At 47.0% G+C, this 18,408-nt stretch overlaps 1 pseudogene; it reads right to left on the minus strand.

The window, feature by feature from the left end:
• Positions 1-10,311: 10,311 nt before the first annotated feature.
• Positions 10,312-11,047, minus strand: LOC111828277 (annotated as a pseudogene).
• Between the last annotated feature and the right edge of the window lie 7,361 nt (positions 11,048-18,408).

Here is an 18,408-nt window from a genome sequence, read left to right on the forward strand (position 1 = left end):
ATGCAGCCCTGCCACAACTTGATGTTAGCCCAGTGAAACCCATTTCAGACTCTGACCGCCATATTGTGAGATTACAAACTTGTGTTGTTTTGCCCTGGCCAATTTGGCTCAGTGGATAGAGTGTCGGCCTGCAGACCAAAGGGTCCCGGGTTCGATTCTGGCCAAGGGCACAAGCAGGCTCCTCCCTGTCCCCGGCCCTGGTCAGGGCTCATGCAGGAGGCAACTAATCAGTGTGTTTCTCTCACATCAATGTTCCTCTCTGTCTTTCCCTCTCTCTTCTACTCACTCTAAAACAATGGAAAAATATCCTCGGGTGAGGATTAACACACACACAAAACAAATTTGTGTTGTTTTTTAAAACTTTTTTTGAATGTCATAAAAAAGAAAGAAAGGAAAAGAAAAGATTGGGGAAATGTGTCAGATTAAAGGAGATATGAAAACTGCAAAGTGTGATCCTGGATTGGATCCAAGTTGGAGCGGAAATCAGTTATTATGCTTTAAATATATTTTTTATTGTTGATAATATTATGGGTATCTCCCATTTTCCCCCACCTCTTTTCCCCCTTCTTTCTAGCCCCTACACACGCCCCCCCCCCTCCAGGTCTTCACTAACCTATTGCCCATGGCCATGGGCTATGCATATACGTATATAAGTTCTTTGGGAAAATCAGTTATAAAGGACATTGTACCCTTGGGGAAATTTGAGTATGATCTGCATATTGGATGATAGTGTTCCAATGCCCCCACTCCCCCGCCCCATCTGCAGGGGATGCATTCCAAGGCCTCTGGTGGATGCCTGAAACATGGGTAGTACTGGACCCTATATCTGCTATGTTTTACCCCATACATATGCACATACCTACGGTAAAGTTTAATTTACAAATTAGTCTCAGTAAGAGATTAGCAATATAACTAATAAAATAGAACAATTATAACAATATACTGTAATAAAAGTTATGTTAATGTGGCCTCTCTATCTGATAACTGAGATGGCTACTAGGTGACTAACAGGCGGGTAGCGTATTGTGTGGACACGCTGGACAAAGGGATGATTCGTATCCTGGGTGGGACGGCGCAAGACAGCTCAAGGTTTTATCGCAGGTTAAGGCTGGTGCTTTAAAACATGAATTGTTGCCTGGCCAGGGTGGCTCAGTGGTTGAGTGTCGACCCATGAACCAGGAGGTCAGGGTTCCATTCCTGGTCGGGGCACATTCCCCAGGTTGTGGGCTCGATCCCCAGTAGGGGGCGTGCAGGAGGCAGATCAATGATTCTCTCATCATTGATATTCTAGCCCTCTCTCCCTTCCTCTCTCTGAAATCAATAAAAACATATTTTTTTAAAAAGCGAACAACTTGTTAATTGATTATTTCTGGAATTTTCCATTTAATCTTTTCAGACCATGGTTGACCTCCAATAACTAAAACCACAGAAAAGAAAGAAGGGGAAATTACTGGGACATTAATTTACGGAGAGCACAAATTGTGGTAAAATTGTGAAGAATTGTTTAATCTAAATGGTTTGAAACTTGTCAGAATGAAAAGCTGGACTTGAGAAGCTAGCCTGGTGGAAACTGACCACACTATGTGCTCTATAGTAAAGAATTTGGCTTTTGTCCCTCATTCCTGGGAGAGAGACTAAATCCTTGGAATTTCCCAAGTATTAGGAGTGATATTCATGGTGGGCCCTGACAGTTTATACCAAACAGGTGATTCATGGTGGCCCCTAAAAAGTTTCAGGATTGAGGCTGGTCATGCCAGAAAAACCAACCATGTGGTGAAAGGGTTGCGGTTTTGAGCCCTGTGAGGTCTAGGGAGAAGAGAGAGCCTGGAGATTGAGTTCGATTGCCAGCCAATTATCTAATCAACTGTGCCTGTGTCAGGAAGCCCCAATAAAAGCTCTGGACACAGAACTCAGTGGAGCTTCCTCATTGGTGAACACACTGAGGTGTCAGGAAGGTGACATGTCCGGATTCCATGAGGAGAGGGCACCCAGAAGCTGTGCATTCAGGACCCTCCCAGACCTGGCCCTAGCGCTCTTCATGCAGCTGGTCCTGCTGATCAAGTCTATAAGTATCATAGATGGCACTTTCCTGAGTTCTGTGACCTGCGTGAGTTAGAGCCCAGCACAGCCTGCACAGGCCCACGCGAAGAGGAGAAAGCCCAGCCAGAAAGAGTTACAGGCCTTGCCAACCTGCCTTGGCGGGAGCCCCTGGAACGTGTGTGGGAAACAGACAGGAGGGTGGACTGTAAGGCTCAGCGTGGCCAAACTCACGGCCAGGGATGCTCATCAGGGTTTGGGATGTAATGTGTTGGCGTGAGCACCTGGGAGAGGCATTCACAGTCTGCTGGTTTGGTTAATTAAAGCCTGAACTTCATGGTAGCCTATAGTTAATAAGCTTGAAATGCCGGAATTTCCCTGGCATACTAGAGAGGAAGGAGTCTGAAATCTCAGGGAGATGGGAGGGCTGGATTGGATTTGTTCTGTGCAATCTGTTTAGCCACTTCCAGCCACATGGTTGAAGGGGGTCAGGAAAACACTCCTTTACCAAAGCATGTTGAAGTGCATTGGCGAGCGACATCGAATTCTTGATATGCTCAGATGGCTGTCCTCTGTAGGCTGGTAATTCTATTGCGGGGGTTGGGGGCGGGGTGCCAGGAGGATCGCTGGAACTGGATTCCCTGATCTCAGTGAGGATAATGGTATCCTGGTGATGTAAAGGCCAGGTGGTGATTTTTTTGGCATGTGTTTTTTTAAAAATATATATATTTTTATCAATTTTAGAGAGGAAGGGAGAGAGAGATAGAAACATCAAGGATGAGAGAGAATCATGGATCAGCTGCCTCCTGCATGCCCCACACAGGGGATCGAGCCTGCAATCTGGGCATGTGCCCTGACCGGGAATCGAACCGTGACCTCCTGGTTCATATGTCGATGCTCAACCACTGAGCCACACCAGCCGGGCCAGGTGGTGATGTTTAACAGCCAAAGGCAAGGTAACGACAAAGACCCACAACAAAGCGTGGGAAAGAATGGTCATCAGGTGGACCGTGATCAGCCTCTATCCCCAGGCACCCCAGGGCTTGTTCTGTCAACCGTGGTGGCAGGGGTGGAGTCATGCTTTGTCTCAGGAACGTAAGTCTTCCCCTCTCTGGGGCTACCTGCTGTGGCCAGTGCTGAGCGTCCTTCCTACTCACAGCCCAGTGCTGAGTCCCCAGCTGGGCACCATTCCCACCCGGTTGTAGATTGATCTGACTTGGCCCTGCTAGCATGGAAGGGCTGTGCTTTAGCTTTGCAAGAATAGACACATTCCAGGTCTGCATTCACCACGGCCTGCTTTGCTTTTGTCAGCACCACGGTTCATGGACCTACAGAGTACCTTATCCATCCATCACCACGGCAGGCCACACAACACCTCCTCCAACCAAGGCACGCATTTTATAGCCAAGGAAACTGTCAAATGAGCTCATGCCCAGAGAATTTACTGGTCTTACCCTGTGCCCCGGGGCCTAGAAGCCGCTGGCTTGATAGAAGACCGGATTGCAGCCAAAGGCTCAGGAAGAGCAGAGCCGAGAAGCCACCCCGGCAAGGTGAAGGCGCCTTCCTTCAGGATGCAAGGTGTTCTTTCAACCAAAACCAGAGTCAAACTCACATACAACTGCCCCGAGGTGTGGCTCAGAGGTTGAGCGTTGACCTATGAACCAGGAGATCATGGTTTGATTGTGGTCAGGGCACATGCCAGAGTTGAGGGCTCAATTCCCAGTGAGTTTCTCTCATCATTGATGTTTCAATCTCTCCCTCTCTCTCCCTTCTTCTCTGAAATCAATAAAAATACATTTTAAAAAATCATATACAGCCGAGACGTAGGGGTAGCAGTGGCCTCCTCACTATTACTGAAAGTCTATAATGTTTGCTGCCCATTTCCATGACCTTGGACGCCGGAAGTTTGGGAGAAACATTTCCACCATGGAACACAGTGCAGATGACTTGGAAGCTGAGATGGCTCCTTGCCATTTCTTTCTTTTTCTTTTTCTTTTTACATTTTATATATTTTTAACGTTTCTTATAAGCCTTTGGACCGAAGATCAATGAACCCCAAACAGAATAAACATAAAGTTCAAAACCAAAATTAAGCCTGGCCGGCATGGCTCAGTGGTTGAGCGCCCACCTATGAACCAGGAGATCATGGTTTAATTCCCGGTCAGGGCTCGATTCCCAGTGAGTTTCCCTCATCATTGTTTCAATCTCTCCATCTCTCTCCCTTCTTCTCTGAAATCAATAAAAATATATTTTTAATAATCATATACAGCCAAGACTTAGGGGTAGCAGTGGCCTCCTCAGGTTGAAGGCTCGATTCCCAGTGTGGGGTGTGCATGAAGCAGCCAATCAATGATTCTCTCTCATCATTTCTCTCTATCCCTCTCCCTACTCTCTGAAATCAATAAAAACATATTTTAAAAAACACATTAAACCAATCACTGTATTGTTTAATAATAGATACATATATGGTAGAAACAACAAATAAAAGCAAAGGCAAAATTAACCAAAATTCAGGATAGAGGTTACCTCTATGGAGGATGGGGGGATGTGATCAGAGGGGGAGCGCAAAGGCTTCAAATGTATTAATTAGTATCCACTTTTTCTCAAGTGACATAAAAGGGTAGATAAAGTTTATTATTATTCTTTAAATTGCATACATACAAAAATAATACTTTTGCATGTATAACTGGTCATAAAAATAGAAAATAAATTGCATAATGAAGTTCATCCACTCTTCTGTGCTACCTACAATACAAGCCAAAAACCCGGGAGTCATCTTTGACCCGCCCTCAACCAAATCCCATTATTATCACTCCTGAAGTTTTCTAATCTCCCACTTCCTCACCCTAGTCCTTCCAGGGTCACCCGGAGCACTGCAGCCCCTTGCTCTCCCTTAAGGCAGTCAAAGAAACCATTTTTTGAATGTGATTATCATTTTAGTGTGAATCCAATCTTGCCAACTTGCTATCAGAAGCAAGAGAGAGAAAGAAGTAAATTGCCCAGGACCACACAGCCAGGAAATGGCAGGATTCAAAACCTCCTAATCTTTCCCACCCTTTTGTTGAACAAGATAATACTGGGGAAGGCTTAGCCCAAACCTGGCATAGACAGGGCAATCACTGTTAACGGGTAGATTGATTTCTTCTCCTGCCTTCACCCCTCACCACGGAAGGGACCTAGTGCCCAGGTGGGAATAAAAGAGATCTTCGGTGCTGGAAACCTGAGTCCTTGGGGCCAGTAATTGGGTCACAAATGAGCGCCCTCTTGTCCCTACTTTTAAAAAAAATATATCCACTCCCCTTGCTTGGAAGTTGGGTGGAGGACACCTGGAGGCCTGGCCCAGGTGCACTGGGGCCATTAAAACAGACCGAGGTGGCATGCAGAACAGAGTTGGGGGGCAGGGGAGGGCAGGCAGAGCTAAGGTGCTGGGACTTCCCCAGTTGCCCAGAATAAGTTAGAGGTTCAGCTCTTCGCCTTGGCGACACGATCAGAATTGTCCGATGTCTTTCTGCCGTACAGCAGGCAGCATCATGTTCTGAGCTCTAGTGTCCAGCACCAAGCGTGACCCAGGGTAGACAGCCAGGAAATGGCAAGTCTGGTGAAGCCCCATGAGCTCTTCAGCTCTGACTCGGGCACCTCCTTGAGAAGAGAAGTCTTCCCCGCACACTGCTGCTGTTTCCATGTCATCCACCACCAACCCCCTCAGCTGGGATGCTCTCTGAATCACAGGCTTAAAAATCTTTGCTGAGTCTGGTCAGTGTGGCTCCGTTCACTGACCATGGTCCTGTGCACTGAAAAGCTGCCAGTTCGATTCCTAGTCAGGGCACATCCCCCAGGTGGTGGTACAATCCCTGGTCAGGGCGCATATGCCTGTCCGACCTTCCCCTTTAGGTGCCCCTCCTCTCCATGGGCGCTGCACCTGGGTGGACCTCTCCACCCCTAGACCTAACGGTTCCTGGACCCCAGGAGCCTGTCCTGATTCATCTCACTGTGGCATCACCTGGCAGTGCTCGGCATCAGAGTAGGCACAGGCAACATCTGTAGAAGGCATCATATCTGAGTGAAGAGAGGTGCCTGTGGAGTGGACAGATCCTGGTTGGGATCCCAGCTCTGCCACTGGAGAGCTCACTGGAGAGCGTGGGTAAATTCCTTTCCTATTAGTTTGCTGGTCAGAAGAATGGCTGGCTGAGAAGTCCAGAAATGAGGTCTGGAACTACCTGGTTGAGTTGTCAGGAGAGCCCTTATGCTCAGGTATCTGGTATCTGAGCTCTGTAAGGAGGCGGAGTTACAGTGGGTTTGTCCTTCTCTGCCCCGATCGCCTGTCCTCCACCCCCAAGTCACCTAGAAAACAGAGCCTAAAACAAGCACGAAGTACCACTATTTTACTTGCATGGCGTAAACCCAAGGCACTGAGAGGGAGAAAGAAAAAGCAAGGCAGGGGAGAAGGGAGGTGATGCAAGGTGATGCGTCCCCACAAGCCTTGAAGCACAGCAGGTGTGCTCACTGGCTGCTTGGGCGATCTCCCCATTGGCTGCCTGTGTGGAGAGACAGTGCCTTGCAGCAATTCAGGGAAGGGAGGGGAGAAGAGGGAACTCATCTGGTTGGGTCTCTCCCAACTCCCATTAGTCAAATGTTACCCAAGAGGATGAACTCCCCCAGGCTTCTGTGTTGCTGGTGGCCACTTGAGATGCCGGATCCCATGCCCTGCGGTGGGGCATTCCATCCAAGAATGAAAGTGGTGGGAGGAGACAGAAGCCCTGGGCATGTGGCTGGTGAGTGCTGGACAGAATCTGATTCAATAAGGTGTGTCCCAAACAGGCCAATAGTGCTTTTCTCACCAGAAGACCTTCCCCAAGGTCACATGGCTAGTAAGTGGTAAATTCAGGATTTGAACATACTAGTAGCCTGGCTCTGGAAACTGTGGAAGATTACAATGAGGAACTTGGTTTTTTTGTAGCAGGCCAAGGAGAGTCACTGAAGGGTTGCAAGTTGGGGAGTGACATAAAGAGCTTTTTTAGGAGAAACCAAGATGGCGGCATAGGTAAACACCGGAGATTGCTGCCTCGCACAACCACTTCAAAAATACAACTAAAAGACATAACAGACATCATCCAGAACCACAGGAAGACTGGCTGAGTGGAAATTCTACAACTAGAAGGAAAGAGAAAAGCATACCGAGACTCAGAGGAGGTGCGGTGCTGAAGTAAATACAAAGGTGCGGAGGTGCATGCAGAGAGGGCTGGCGGCTGAGGACACGATTGTATTTTTCAATCAGGAGGGAGTCTCAGGCTCTGAGCTCCAGTTCCAGGCGAGTCTCTGGGGACCCAGACTCATACGGGAGAAACGAGACTGTCTGGCATCGGTCGGAACTCAAGGGCAGCTTTCTCTCAGAGGCACTCGCGGCGATTGCCAGGACCTCTGAAGGCAGGACTGAGAGCAGCCATACTGCTCGCTCGCTTGCTCACTCAGCCCGCCCTGTTGATCCCCTGGGACCCCGCCCCGCCCAAGCCATGCATGGAGGCTTTTGCATATGAAAGGCCCGGCCCTTTGTAATCTGAAAATAACTTAACAAACTGCAGCTGCCCCAAGGCCCCAGGGCAACTTGCATTGCTTTACAGCTGGCTTCTGCTGGGTAGCCTCAGGCAAAGGCTAGATTAGCACCTCCTTAGATCCAAGAGCCAGTGTACCCAGTGGTCAGAGTGGGACCATCCAATTACAACTCCTCAGATCTATAAGGGACACACTCAGGGGGCAGACTCGGTGAACACCAAAGCCCCACTGAAGCAAGTCTTGCCCCATAAGGGTGTCTTCAGCACAGAAGTTCTCCCACCGTAGACACAGCTGATTCTCACAGCCAATTGACCTGGAGGTCAAATCCTCCCAGTTTTACCTACAACAATCAAGGCTTAACTACAACAAGACTGTGCACAAAGCCCACAAGGGGGTGCACCAAGAGTGTCCACCTCAGGTAATTGGGACACTTAGCACAGAAAGCCACTCTATCGACACAGAAGCATAAAAAATGTCGAGACAAAGAAACAGGACACAAATGACAGAAATGGAGGAAAGCAAACTACTGGATATAGAGTTCAAAACCACACTTTTTAGGTTTTTCAAGAATTTTCTATAAACCACCAATAAATGTAGTGAGATCCTCAAGAAATCTAGTGAGACCCTCGATGTTGTGATAAAGGACCAACTAGAAATTAAGCATACACTGACTGAAATAAAGAATATTATACAGCCGAGACCGGTTTGGCTCAGTGGATGGAGCGTCGGCCTGCGGACTGAGGGGTCCCGGGTTCGATTCCGGTCAAGGGCATATACCTGGGTTGCCGGGACATCCCCAGTGGGAGATGTGCAGGGGGCGGCTGATCGATGTTTCTCTCTCATCGATGTTTCTAACTCTCTATCTCTCTCCCTTCCTGTCTGTAAAAAATCAATAAAATATATTTTTTAAAAAAAAGAATATTATACAGACTCCCAACAGCAGACCAGAGGATCGCAAGAATCAAGTCAAAGATTTGAAATACGAAGAAGCAAAAAACACCCAACCGGAAAAGCAAAATGAAAAAAGAATCCAAAAATACGAAGATAGTGTAAGGAGCCTCTGAGACAGCTTCAAGCATACCAACATCCAAATTATAGGGGTGCCAGAAGAAGAGAGAGAGCAAGATATTGAAAACCTATTTGAAGAAATAATGACAGAAAACTTCCCCTACATGGTGAAAGAAATAGACTTCCAAGTCCAGGAAGCGCATAGAACCCCAAACAAAAGGAATCCAAAGAGGACCACACCAAGACACATCATAATTAAAATGCCAAGAGCAAAAGACAAAGAGAGTATCCTAAAAGCAGCAAGAGAAAGAAAGTCAGTTACCTACAAGGGAGTACCCATACGACTGTCAGCTGATTTCTCAACAGAAATTTTGCAGGCCAGAAGGGAGTGGCAAGAAATATTCAAAGTGATGAATAGCAAGAACCTACAACCAAGATTACTTTACCCAGCAAAGCTATCATTCAGAATTGAAGGTCAGATAAAGAGCTTCACAGATAAGAAAAAGCGAAAGGAGTTCATCACCACCAAACCAGTATTATATGAAATGCTGAAAGGTATCCTTTAAGAAGAGGAAGAAGAAGAAAAAGGTAAAGATACAAATTATGAACAACAAATACACATCTATCAACAAGTGAATCTAAAAATCAAGTGAATAAATAATCTGATGAACAGTATGAACTGGTGATTATAATAGAATCAGGGACATAGAAAGGGAATGGACTGACTATTCTTGGGGGGGGGAAGGGTGTGGGGGTGCGGTAAGAGATTGGACAAGAATCGTGCACCTATGGATGAGGACAGTGGGTGGGGAGTGAGGGTGGAGGGTGGGGTGGGAACTGGGTGGAGGGGAGTTATGGTGGGAAAAAAGAGGGACCAATGTAATAATCTGAACAATAAAGATTTAATTAAAAAAATAATAAAGTAGAGGAATGCAAAAAAAAAAGAGCTTTTTAAAAAAATATTTTTTTTATTGATTTCAGAGAGGAAGGGAGACAGAGAGAGAGAGAGACAGAAACATCAATGATGAGAATCATTGGTCACCTGCCTCCTGCATGCCCCTTACTGGGGGGATTGAGCCTGCAACCCCGGGCATGTGCCCTTGACTGGAATCGAACCCAGGATCCTTCAGTCCATAGGCCGATGAGCCAAACCAGCTAGGGCTTTTTTTTTTTTTAACCCTTAGGGCAGATAGCTTCTCTTCAGCTTTAATTCCTCAGGCCTTGGGGAAATTCCCAGGATTCTAACAGCTTTCTTTAAAAATAAATGATTAATTTTAGAGAAAGAGAGAGAGAGAGAGAGAGAGAGAGAGAGAGAGAGAGAGAGAGAGAGAGAGACATCAGTTTGTTGTTTCACTTATTTATGCATTCACTGGTTGCTTCTTGTATGTGCCCTGACCGGAAATCGAATCAACAAGCTTGGTGTTATCGGGACAATGCTAACCAGCTGAGCTGCCTCAAGAACTTTCTAATAAAGCTCCCAATCTCTACTTTCCTTCATCTTTTCATGTAGCTAAACTCAGCAACAGTAGGTGGCCCCAAAGAGACAAGGGCATGCAAGACAGTTTTTGAAGAGTCCCCGAGGGATGGGGGGCGGGGGTGTCCAGCTCATATGGGCCTCATTCAACACTGCCTCACAATCTTTCTCTAAAGAGACTAGCTGGTCAGAGGCAGGCAGGATCTGTGTGGAGAACCAAGTGAGGGGAAGAGCAGATTGACCTAAAGGCCAGGAGGACCAGCCATCTGTTCATCGTTGGCCTGGGGATTGGGGGATCCTGGCACCCGCAGATGTGTCCTTTGGTGTTGCCTGGGATGGTCAGATCTCATCAATTCTTGGCCGCACTGATCACATGAATGTGGCCGGTAGCTGGTGTGTATCCACATATGTCGTCCAACGGAAGGAAGGCCACGAACAAACTTCCCGCTCACCTTTATAGGGCCTCTCACCTGTGTGTGTGCGTTGGTGACTCAGGAGGTGGGGGCGCGTGGTGTAAGCTTTCCCACGGTTCTCACGCTGGCAGCAGGAAGGCCCTGCCACCGGGCTCTCCTCCTGGGAGCCCTTTCCGGGGTCCTGCACATCTGCTCTGCTCTCTGGGGAGCAGGTGTGGGCTGCTCAGGGGGGAAGGTTGGCTAACAAATGCGTCCTGGGATTCTAACATCAGCAATCAGGGGGACCCAGCTGGGGCCATCCCACAGTTGTGGGGACCTCTGGGGGGGCAACGTCTGAGCCAAAGAGGGGAGTCCTGCCTGGCCCCCAGCAGAAGGCATGGTTGGGGCAATAGCATTCTAGATTAAAGAGTCTCTATTAGAAGGTACTGTGGGGCCAGCATAATGCATTGTTGGTGTCCTAATGTGGCCCATTGGGGGGCATGCTTTCATTCCCACTGAAGGTCACGGCCACCCCTGGAATACTGGGCTCTCCTCAGGGCATCATCTGGTGCCCCTTGAAAATCATCGTTCCGGGTGGAAGGGAGACATTCCCTGCCAGTAAACCGTCTGGGAGGGAGGGAGTCACCTGGGGGCAGTAGTTACCACGCTCAAGCAGAAGCACATCGAACCGTGGCCCCGTTTCCTTTGCATTCTGCCTGGGCTCCCGAGCAGAAGCCGGGGGTCCTCTCCAGCTGTGGGCCCTGAAGGATGTGTCCAATGCTCGCCGACCCTCGCCATTCCCATTTCTCACACCACCGGCCCAACCGGCAGAGAAGGGGTCACCGTCATGGCCGGCCGATGAATCCCAAGCACCAGAGAAACTGGGTTGCGACTGCGCAGCAGAGGTTGGCACTGGATCTGGAGCCCAGGGGACTCGCCAAAGGGCTTCTTCACAGCCCTCTGCCCAGGGGCCGGGTCCACCCAAGAGAGCCGAGACCACACGGACGCAGGCCCTACGGGAATAAAGGCTGGAGTCACCCTCCGAGGAAAACACCCTGCCCAGCCAAGGAGCTGGCAAAGGGCGAGGAGACCGTGTCCTTGGGGGTGAAAGCAGGTGGCTACGATGATACATTCAGGCCTCACGACCCCCACTTCCCGCTGCTGACTTCTGGGAAGAACTCTCGCAGTAGCTAGGTGTCCATAGGAGTGTGGCCAGGTTGGCACCGCCCCCCTCAGTCATATAGTAGCTGATGGGACACCGTCCTCTGTGCCGGGGACAGGGGTTTTTTAAATTTGGACCAAGGATCAGAGGAGCTTCCCTGTGATTCACCCTCCGACCCTGCCGACCCTGCGCCCTGGTGAGCTGAGCGACAACAGGGGACTCGGGACTCACACCCTCCGTTTCAGGATCAGAAGATGGGAGGATGGTGAAGTCAGGAAATTTATTCTCCTTTTTCTCTCCTGCGGGGTCAATACTGACGATATCCACTGACTGAAGGTCACAGCTGTTGTCTGGCACCCTCTCCACCCAGCTCTCTCTGGCTCGGGGCTCCTGACCGGCTCCCTCTCCCCCCGCCCCCCCATCTCAGACCGCAGGTGCTGACACCCACTGTTACTTGCCACGGGTGCTGTAGCAGCCCCGGGGGTTCTCTGTGCCCTGCCCACACCTCCGTGAACAGTTCTCTTATTAAACTCTCTTCGAATCACCCAGCTGTGTTCCCGCTAGGGCCCTGGGACAGGCAGTGTATGTTCTAGTTAGGATTCATTTTAGAAGAAAGAGCAGAAAAGTTAAAATAACCATAGCATACAGAAGATAAAAGCTTGTCTTTCTTATGTAAATTAAACTTAGTGTTAAAAATAAAGTCCCAAAGCTAGTGTGGCTCCATGGACACACTACATAGACTTTTTCATCCTTTTTGAATTAACATCGGAACTGTTTTCCCACAACATGACAAACTCTTCATGAAGAATCAGGACGTAGCTCAAGTCTCATCTTCTCAATCACTTTTCCTGCTGATCACTCCAACTCTAGAAGAATCCTCTCCTCCTCCCAGGACTCCACTCTCTATCCCTGTGTGCGCGCGCGCACACACACACACACACACACACACACACTCACACACACTCACACACACTCACACACACTCACACACACTCACCAGCCCTGGCATCTCTCACTGTGCAAGTTCTGAACCTGTTTATGAGCCTGTCTCCTTCCTTGACTGCAGGCAGCACCTCTTTTTGTCTTAGCCCAGCCCCAATTCCTGGCACAAAACAGAGACCAATGAATGGGTTTGGATGAAAGCATGTTTTAAGGCCCACATTTTTTAAAAATATATTTTTGTTGATTTCAGAGAGGGAGAGAGAGATAGAAACACCAATGATGAGAGAGAATCATTGATCGGCTGCCTCCTGCACACCCCACACTGGGGACTGAGCCCGCAACCCGGGCATATGTCCTTGACCGGAATCGAACCCGGGACCCTTCAGTCCGCAGGCTGACGCTCTATCCACTGAGCCAAACCAGCTAGGGCTTAAGGCCCAGATTTTTTAAAATTAATTTTTTTTTAGAGAGAGACATAGATTTATTGTCCTACGTATTTATGCATTCATTGGTTGATTCTTGTAGGTGCCCTGACAGGGGATTGAATACACAACCTTGAAGTATCAGGGACAACACTCTAACCAACTGAGCTATGCAGCCAGGGCGAGGCCCACACATTTTGTCATGGAGATGTACCCTAGCTTATTTAGCTATTTCCTTATTGAACATTGAGGTGATTTTTACTTTTTATATAAATATCATGGTTGGGTTTTTATTTGACCAACGAATAGGTGCCCCTGTTGGTGTTACTAGAAGAGACTTCTTAATAATTAGCACGCACACATGCTGACCCCTCTTTGCCCCTCTGGCTTCAATTTTCTAATTGGATGTCAGGTGCACGCCCAGTAATTGCTTGGTAATATCCACAGTCTTCTCTAGTGAGCACTGCTACTTTGCCTTCGTTTTCTTTCTCACATCCCATGTAGTCATCTCAGGTTAACAAGGGACCTCTTTTTTCTACCTGTGCATATTAAAAAAAAAGTGGGGGGCCAGTCACTCAGATGAGTATTCACATTCAATTTCATTCTCCCAAAAACCACATGAAAAGTGCTTTGGAGAGAGGCAGGCCTGTGAACACACCTGGCCGCGCTGTCCTGCTAGGGAATCTTCAGTGGTGCAACCTGGTGTTTCCGAGCCTCCGTTTCCTCCACTGTCCAGCAGGGATGAGGATGCCTGGTGACGGGGCGGCTCTGCGAACTGAACTTGATGTCTGTGAACAGGCCTGGCTCTTCGCAGCCGGTGGCAAGTGGCAGGCTCAGTCCCAAGTGAGGGGCTCAGTGCGGATTCAGCTGGGGAGCTCAGGCAGCTATCGGGACATCCTCCCCCCTGGGCAAGGGCATCTTTAGGGCCAGCGGGGGCTCCTGTATGGGGGGAACCCCTGTGTGAGCAGACAGTGTCAGCTCCCTATGGCCAGGGAGCTACGCGAGGTGCCCCAAGCCGTGGGGGTCCCCACCTTCCTCTCCCTGGGAAGGTCTTGAAACCCATCTGTAATGTGGTAACCTCCCCGGGCTGGAGGGCGGGAGAGTCGTTAGGGACACCTGCCTTCCCCGCCTCCCCTCTCAGTGGGAACCCATGGGGACTGAGCACCTGGGCTCCGCAGCTCCTGGGAACACGTGGCCACAGAGGCCTCCAGGCTGCCCGGCAGGAAAGGGGCGGAGTGGAGCCCCGACTGGAGGAGGTTTCCTCAGGACATCGAGGGTGTAAGCAGCATGAAGATTAAAAATAATCATGGGGGAGAATCATGGGGACTATTAAAATAATCAAAGGGAAATGAAGTGAAGCTGGCACCAGAATAAAGAAATGAGAGCCATAAACCCTCCAATGTAAAAGGCATTAACACGCAATAAAAAACGTTTCCCAAATAAGGGGGACAGGAGGGACTATTCAGTTAATAATCTTGGAATAATTGATTAGCTCTCTGGGGGGAAATTAGATACACATCGTCTATCATACAGCAAAATTAACTCCTGATGGAGTTAAGTCGGGGGTGCAGAGAGCAAACTACATACGCACAGAAAGACAATAGAAGTGAGACTATGTCCTGGCCTGGCCTGGGGGCGGGGTGGCTGGTGCTCAGTTGGTGATGCAACAAGACTGCGATTCAGTCCCTGGCCAGAGCACATGCGAGAATCACCCAGTGAGTGCATGGATGAGTGGAACAACAGACCCATGTTTCTCTCCCTCTCTCGCTCTCAAATCAATTTTTTTTTTAAAGTGAGACTATATCAATTCACTGGAAGGGGGAGCAGACTTTCTAGGCTTAAAAGGCACAAGATAAATCCCAATAGGGAAGATGGATATGTTAGTTCATACGAAACAAAAAACTGCAGGTTAAGAAAAAAAGGTGAAGATCTGCCCAGCCGCTGTGGCTCAGTGGTCGAACATCGGCCTATGAACCAAGAGGTTACGGTTCGATTCCCGGTACATGCCCAGGTTTCAGGCTTGATCCCTAACGTGCAGCACTCAGGAGGGAGCTGTTTCAATGATTCTCTCCCATCACTAATCTCTCTCTCTCTCTCTCTCTCTCTCTCTCTCTCTCTCTCTCTTCCTCTCTGAAATCAATAAAAAAATATACTTTTTTAAAAAGTGAAATTAAAAATAGTCAGTTAATTGGGAGATGAGTCCAGCCAAGTGCAATATACAAGGGTTGGTATCTTTCATGTGTGAAAGTTCTTACAAAGACACTGGCATTACAGGACGACCATAAACAGACAATACAGTGAAGGAAACAATTAAGTGAGGACATCATGTTGTGATCAGAGAAGTCATATACTATTTTTTTTAATGATTAAATTAGGATGGTTTTCCTTGTCCTTTTTTTTTTTTTTTTTTTTTTTTTTTAAGAAATGCCAAATACTGTTGGGGATGAAATAGCCTTGTCATGCATGGTGGTAGAGTATAGATTTTTTTTCTAGTTTTTTTATTTTATTTTAAGAAAAATGATTTTAACTATAATAATGTTACATGCAATAAACAATATCTCAAGAAAAGTGATTTTAAATATGGCAATGTTGCATGCAATAAACACCAATTATTCAAGAAAAATGAACTTATATATAATAATATTACATGCTATAAACATTATTATTTTAAGAATAAAAGGATTTTAAGTGTAATAGTATTACCAAAACTGTACTAACATAGTATGATATCACAAAAATTATAGGAAATATTAAAAATCTGCAAATAACAGGATTATTTCTTTTATATTCTAGAATATTTTCTCCCCCTCTGGCTCTATTTTTTGTCATCAGTTTATGTTCATTGTATTCCACAAATGAGTGAGGTCATATGATATTTATCTTTCTCCAACTGGCTTATTTCGCTTAGCATGATGCTTTTAAAGTCTATCTTGTTGCATATGAGTATTGCTACTCCAGCTTTTGTTTGTTACCATTTTCATGGAAAATTTTTTCCATCCCTTCACTTTCATCCTGTGTGTGTCTTTTGTTTTGAGGTGGGTCTCTTGTAGACAGCATATAGTTGGGTCATGTTTTGGTATCCATTCAGTTACCCTACACCTTTTGATTGGAGCATTTAATCCATTTACATTTAGGGTTATTATTGAGAGGAACTTATTTATAGCCATTTTAATTCTGTATGACTAGGTTTCTCTCTCTGTTTCTTCTCCTCAGCAATCCCTTACAGCAATCCCTTTAGCATTTCTTGTAATGCTGGTTTGGTGGTGATGAACTCCTTTAGCCTTTTTTGGTCTGGGAGTTATTTGGCCGTCTATTTTGAATGATAGCCTTGCTGAATATAATAATCGTGGTTTCAAATCCTTGCTTTCCATTACCTTGAGTACTTCATGCCATTCCCTTCTGGCCTGTAGAGTTTCTGATGAGAAATCAGGTGTCAGCCTTATGGGAATCCTTTGTAGGTAACAGTTTTCTTTTCTCTTGCGGTCTTTAAGATTCTCTCTTTGTCTTTAATTTTTGGCATTTTTATTATGATGTGTCTGGGTGTGGGTCTGTTTGGGTTCTTCTTGTTTGGGGTTCTCTGTGCCTCCTGAACTTGTGTGACTTTTTCCTTTACCAGGTTAGGGAAGTTTTCTATCATTATTTCTTCAAACACCTTCTCTATCCCTTTCTTCCTTGCTGTCTCTTCTGGCACACCTACTATTCTAATATTGTTACATTTCACATTGTCCCACAGCTCCCTTAAGCTATCCTCCTGTTTTTTAATTGTTTTTTCTTTTTGGTTCTCTAATTTAGTGATATTTTCAACTCTGTCTTCTAATTCACTGATTTGATCCTCTGCTTCCCCTAATCTGCTGTGTATTCCTTCCAATGTGTTCTTTATTTGTGTTATGTCATTCTTTATCTCAGACTATTTTTTTTCATAGTTACTATATCTTTTTTCATACTGTAGAGCATTTTTAACATTATTACTTTGAACTCTGATTCAGATAAATTTTTTATTTCTGCTTTACTTATCTCTTCTTCTAGTTCTTTCATTTGGGGGTTGTTTCTTTGTTTCCTCATTTTGGTTGTCTGTTTTGGTTTGTGACTATGTATTAGGTAGATCCTCTATACCTCTGAATCTCTAGTGCAGGACAGTGTTAAAGTTTGTTTCTGTCTAATTGGATCAGGCTAAGACTCAAAGCCTCCAGAGACCACTTCTGTCTACAGACTAATAGGATTCTGACTTGAATTGCCCCCAGGCAAACATCCTCAGGTGTAGTGAGAGATTTTTCAACAGGGTGGGGCAGTTGCTTCTGCCTGGAGGCTAATAGTTACTTTTAATCTCTTAAGTGGCCTCAGGGCAAGGTGTTTTCCAAGAGGATGTGTCGATTGTCTTCTCCCCAGGAAAGGCAGATGTCTATGTGGGAAAGATGTCCTCCGTTGTGTGAGGGAATGGCTCAGACCAGGAAACTTGAGGTGTCTGCCTTCTGAGCTCTATCCCCAGAGTCCCCACTTCTGGGTACTGCTCTCACACTTCACCCTCCCTCTGCCAGAGCACAAAATGGGTGGCTCCACAGTGTATTTAGTGTGTTGGCCCTTTAAGAGGGTGCCTGAATTTCCAGCCATCTCTCCCTCTCAGACAGCACCCCACTGCTTTTCACAGCTAGATGTTATGTGGGCACCCTCCTCAGTTTGGTGCTCGCTGCTAGAGAGCCCAGCTTCGGGATTAGATCCCAAAGTTCTCAGTGGCACCCCCACTCCTACAGCTGAGATACCTCTCCGGGACTCCAGTTGCCATCTGTGGGTGCCCGACCAGCCCTTTTGCACCTCCGTCCCTCATATTACACTCTATTCGGTCTCCACCTTCAGTCCTTGGGGATCAGGGTTCTCTCCTGTGAGTTTTCTGTTGATTATTCAGGAAGACTTTCCATATTTCAGTTGTAATTCCAGCTTGTTCCTGGGAGCATGTCCATGAAGCATCCTCCTACTCTGCCACCATTTTTAATCCAACCCCTGCCCCATTTCTATTGTTTTTTTCAGTAGAGCATAGATTTGCACAGGGATGTTATCAGGGAGCTTTAAAACACAGAGGCCTTAAGTCAGTGGTTCTCAACCTTCCTACTGCCACAACCCTTTAATACAGTTCCTCATGTTGTGGTGACCCCCAACCATAAAATTATTATTTTTTTTTTTTAAAACATACTTGTCGCCCTGACCGGTTTGACTCAGTGGATAGAGCATTGGCCTGCGGACTCAAGGGTCCCAGGTTCGATTCCGGTCGAGGGCATGTACCTTGGTTGCGGGCACATCCCCAGTGGGGAGTGTGCAGGAGGCAGCTGATTGGTGTTTCTCTCTCATCGATGTTTCTGACTCTCTGTCCCTCTCCCTTCCTCTCTGTAAAAAATCAATAAAATATATTTTTTTAAAAAAACATACTTG

The sequence above is a fragment of the Myotis lucifugus genome, unplaced genomic scaffold (assembly GCF_000147115.1).
Source record: "Myotis lucifugus unplaced genomic scaffold, Myoluc2.0 scaffold_318, whole genome shotgun sequence".
In the NCBI taxonomy this organism is placed as follows: Eukaryota; Metazoa; Chordata; class Mammalia; order Chiroptera; family Vespertilionidae; genus Myotis; species Myotis lucifugus.